The sequence below is a fragment of the Orycteropus afer genome, unplaced genomic scaffold (genome assembly GCF_000298275.1).
Source record: "Orycteropus afer afer isolate SDZICR_OR568_19922 unplaced genomic scaffold, OryAfe1.0 scaffold00352, whole genome shotgun sequence".
Classification (NCBI taxonomy): Eukaryota; Metazoa; Chordata; class Mammalia; order Tubulidentata; family Orycteropodidae; genus Orycteropus; species Orycteropus afer.
Genome location: NW_006921939.1, coordinates 2162695 through 2168255, shown reverse-complemented (window position 1 = coordinate 2168255; position 5561 = coordinate 2162695).

Here is a 5561-nt window from a genome sequence, read left to right as displayed (position 1 = left end):
GTTTACCTTCCCTTCCCTCCCCATCCCTAGTAACCATCAAAGAATATTTGTTTTCACGTGTAAACGTTTTCTTGACTATTTACAATATTGATCTCGTACAGTATTTGTCCCAGTCTTATAGGAAAAGAGGAACATTGTATAAGCAATGACATTCAGAAACTATATTAAGTTTTACGCCAGAAGGAAACACCAGCACAGGGTCCTAAGAGAACATAACCAAGGGGAACGTGACTTTGTCTAGGGAGGGAGAAACAGGAGTAGATGAGACAGAAAGAAGGCTACTCACAGGCATATCATCTGAACTGAAACTAGAAAATCAAATAGAAGCTTGCCAAAAAGATGAGGACAGGGGGTGTAGAAAGAAAAGCATGAGCACATTAAAAAAAAAAAAAAAAAAAAAACCTGTAAGTAGCTCTCTGTGACTTGAAATGATGTTCGAAAGAACTTGTAGTTACTGGAGTTTTTTTTTTTTTTCCCCTGAATATTCCAATTCTTACACCACCACCAGCACCATCACATTGTTCTGAGTGCGGTAAGAGTGCGTTTTCTGCCCCCCTTGTATCCAGAGATGGTGTTTTAGGCTACGTTCTCTAGAGGAACAAAATTAGTGAAGCACATGTATAAGTATATATAGAAAAATTTACTTCAAGGAAATGACTCACACAGTGTGGGGGCTGGCAAGTTCCAAATCTGTGGGTCAGGTGGTAAGCTGAATGCTTCTCCTTACTCACATGGTTACAGGGGCCAAAGAAGTCCACATCTGTAGGTTAAGCATCAGGCTACTGGCTCATGGGGTTGCGGGAGCTGGTGAATCTAAAATCTGCTGGTCAACCAGCTGGCAGAAGACTACTCCAAGAACCAGAAGACAGACCACTAGATAAGTACAGGATCAAGACAGAGAGTGATCTTTGCCAAATCATCCATGTGTATTGAATGCAGGTCACACCCCTAAAGAAACTTCCAATTGATTGGCTGCTCACATCAGATCACAAAATGAAAGATGATTGCATAATATCTGCCAAACTACTGAGAATTATGTCCTAGCCAAATTGACACATAACAGTTACCTCACAAATGGCCAATGAATTGTGAGCAAAAGTTATGCTTCTCTGCCATGATGACAGGCAATGTTCCAGATGGTGGGAGGTCCATAAGCCATTGTCCCAAAATGAACATGAGGTGGAGAAGAGCCCCCTGATGACCTGCAATAGACAAGAAAAAAAGAAGAAGAAGAAGAAAAACCTCACTACCATCAAGTTGATTCTGACTCATAGTGACGCCCTTTGGGTTTCCTAGGTGGTAAGTCTCTACAGAAGTAGATTGCCCAGTCTTCCACACAGTAGCTGGTGGGTTTGAACCTCCATCCTTCTGATTAGCAGTCAAATGCCTTAGGCACCACACCACCAGAGCTCCTACAGACAAGTAGTATGTGATAAATAAAGTTTTATTATTTTAGAACACATGATTTGGAATTTGTTACTACAGCAAAATCTAGCCTATCTTAACCAATATAGAAGGGGAGAAAGAGTAGGAGGAGTGAGGAATGGAGCTAGAGATGAAAGTAAGGGCCTAATCATGAAGAACTTGTTAGGCCAGGCTAAGAAGCTTCATCCTGTAGGATCAGTGGTTTTTAACTTTTGCTCTACAGAACCTTGGTGCCTCAGAGAAGTGGAAGACACAAAATATTCAGGGATCCAGACCTCTGACCCTCACTTCAATAAGAGTACCTCTGATTTTATCTGTTTTATATTCATAAATAAGGAGCTCTAGTAGCATAGTGCCTAAGGCACTTGACTGCTAACCAGAAGGCTGGTTGTTCAACCCCACCAGCCACTCCTCGGAAGGAAGGAAGGCTGGGCAATCTACTTCCGTAGTGATACTGTCTCGGAAAGCCAAGGAGGGGTTGCTATGAGTTGGGTCCAACTTGACGGCACATAACAACAACAACATATACATAAATATTTATATTAGGTGCAATAGTTAAACACTGGGCTGCTAACCAAAATGTTGGCAAATCAAACCCACCTAATAGCTCCATGAGAGAAAGGCATGATGATCAGCTTCCATAAAGATTACAGCCTTGGAAATCCTATGGGGCAATTCTACTCTGTCACATGGGTCATGAGTCAAAATTTCATCTAACATTACCAACAACAACACATAAATGAAAAAAAAAAAAATCCAGATGAGCTGATCAGATCGGATTTTAGAAAGATGTCGCTGGATACTCTGTGGAGAATGGATTGTAAAGTCAAGACTGTAGGCAAGGACATCACTTAGGGAACTACTGCAGAAGTCCAGATGAAAGAAAATAATGGGTTGGACTAGGAAGGTGGCAGTGGAGGATGGGTGTGTGTGTGGGGGGAAGAAGTGAATACATTTTAAAAACTATGTAGGATATAGAATGCACAGACTGGGTGACAGATTGACTATGGGGGTTGAGGGAGAGAAAGGCACTAATAAAGACTCCAGGTTCTCTGCCTTGGACAGAATGTTGGACCATTCACTAAAATGGGGAGCACAGGAAGAGAAGCAGCTTGGGAGTTGATGAGTTCAGTTTTGAACATATTGATTTTTAGGTGCCTATAGGAGCTCTGGGAGCTCTGGTAGCATAGTGGCTAAGGCACTTGACTGCTAACCAGAAGGCTGGCTGTTCAAACCCACCAGCCACTCCTCGGAAGAAAGATGGGGCAATCTACTTCCGTAGTGATACTGCCTCGGAAACCCAAGGAGGGGTCGCTATGAGTCGGGTTGACTCAACGGCACATAACAACATAGGAGCTCTGGTAGTGTAGTGCCTAAGGCATTTGACTGCTAACCAGAAGGCTGATGGTTCAAACCCACTAGCTGCTCCTCGGAAAAAAGATTGGGCAATCTACTTCTGTAGAGATACTGGCTCGGAAACCCAAGGAGGGGTCATTATGAGTCAGATCCGACTCGATGGCAGTGAGTTTGGTTTTTTTGGTTTGATGGGACATCCTGGCAAAGAGATATCTCAGGACAGAGGTCTGGGTTCAAGAAGTCCCAGTTCTGCCACTTACTAGCTATGAGAACTTGGAGAAGGCAAGTGTCCTGAGCCTCAGTTTCCTCATGTGAAACATGAGGATAACAAAACATTAACACTTTGGGGGGGTTAGCTATAAGAGTTTATGTGAGAAGGTGCTTTGTAAATTCCAAAATGCCATACAAATGGTAATGGTAATAATGAATATTTTCATGAACAACAAACTGGATGTGGAGAGGAAGGGAGACTTTTCAGGAGATATTCAGGAATTCTTTGGGCTGATAGATCCTGCAGAGCTTTTTGTGGCTCGTGGTGACAACATCAGGTACATTCCTATCTCTGGGAAACTTCTCCCTACAAAGAAATTCTTTCCAGTGGTTTGGTGTCATGGTGATTTAGCTGACTTTGGCAATGGGTGGGGGACTAGAGGGAGGCTGCCTAATCCTAGACAGTGGGAAATTGGGATTGGACCAATGCAAATGGAGCAGGCTGAGAAATATTTTTGCAGATAGAAAATATGTTTTGAATGATCTTCAAAGGTAATTTTGTATTGTCAATGAGAGTCTGTGTCTTATTTGTTGTCTGTAAAAATCACACTTATGAGTACAGAATTTAGAAAAGTTAGAGATAGTAACAATGATAAAAATCTGGAGAACAATGTTCAGAGATCTCAGAATCTGCAAATGGGTTAAGAACACAGCAATTAAAACAATTGGGAACTTTTATATTAAATGCAGAATTATAGAGCTGTACAAAGAGACTTCACAGGAAAGCTTTATTAGTCCTGAGTGGTGCAAATAAATGGTGTACGCTTGACTGCTAAGCTAAATGTTGGAGGTTCAAACCCACCCAGTACACTGTGGAAGCAAGGCCTGGCAATCTGCTTCCATAAAGATTACAGCCAAGAAAACCCTATGAAGCAATTCTAATCTATAACAGAATCAACAGCAGTGGGTTTAATATCCCTGTTAAATCAATCACTTTAAGTTTGAAAGGTTAAGAAGAACTTTGGGACAATGGTAACTGACCCATTCCAAACTGGTAAACTTCCTCACCTTGATCACTGCCTATTAACTAACACTTGGACATTTAAAACACCAACTTAAAGCCAGTTGAGCCAGAAGGCAAATGATTCCCTTATCCTACTATCAGCCAGTTCTGCCCCCACAGACACACCCTGGTACAAAAGCCAGTATCTACAACCTCACTCTAAGGAATTTCTCCCTATTATGCCCTATAAGGCCTTGATTGTTCAGTCGTATATTAGTTATGTACTGCTGCATAAGAAGTTTTCCAAAACTTAGTGGCTGTAAACAATAAACATTGATTTTATTATTTCACAGTTTCTTTGAGTCAAGAATCTGAGAGTAGTTCAACTGGGTGGTTCTGGTTCAGGGTCTCTCACAAGGCTGTAATCAAGGTGTTATCAGGGATTATATTCATATCAAGGCTCAATTCAGAAAATATCCACTACCAAGCTCCCTCACATGGCTGTTGGTAGGCCTCAGAAGATCTACTTCCAAGCTCACTGAAGTGAATCTCTCCACTTCTCATTCCCAGATTTCAAAGATATCATTCTCCCAAAACCAATCTCCTCTGCAAGTGGAGCTACACAACCTCAGCTAGAAAGAGGCCCAGTACCCCATGGGACATCTCCTGAGCAGCATTTCTAATATTTGAAATCAGTCATTCCTGAAAGGTAAGGTCCACTCTGAGGTGGAAAAGAAAGAGTGGACCCTTTGTGCCCATCTGACCTATTTATTCTTAGAGGAACCTTTTTAAGGAAGGAAATGGTGAAAAGATCTACTTGCCACAGTGTGATTATTCAGGCTCATGAGAGGAACAAAGAAACCACTGTTGGTGGAGTTGATAACCAAAGGGGTGAGGGGGTTGCAAGCTGCATATCCTCCAGCATCTCAGGACTGCTGAAAGATTGGGTCATTAAGAGTTTATGGACTCACAAAGCTATGTTAAGCCTGTTCCATCCCTTAACATTGGCCTGGACTTCAAACTGGCACAGAATATTTTATCCCTATGAACTGTGGCTTGGGCTGAATAAAACAGAGTCTACTCCTTTGCAGGAAGTGGGGCCTGGGCTGACAAGATGAAATTACAAGGGAAAGGGGTTGTTGGACCTAATAAGCTGCCTGCTGGTTCTGCTGTCACCACTATTGCTACCAAAGCTGCTTAATGCTGTTCCTGTTTCCAGGCAGCTCACTGGATGGGATATGCTCACATGCAGTCAAAAAAAGAGAGCAACTTCTCTGCCCATCCTGAATAATGCAAAGAGGTCCAAAGTAAGAATAGGGAATCCTAACTTCCCTGTTTGGAGGGAAGGAGAGTGGAGAGGGAGGTTATTCCAGATCCAAAGCAAAGTATCTGCGGTTTCTAATGCCAGAGGTGTCTAATGGCTTAGGTATCTAATGCCAGAGGCTTACCATGGCTGGAAGTCCTGGGCCTTTCTTCTTGGATGTTCCCTATCGGAAGTGTGTGAAACAAGTAGCTAACTTGGAAGGAGACATAATAATTATGTTATTGAGTGATCCTAGAGATTTTC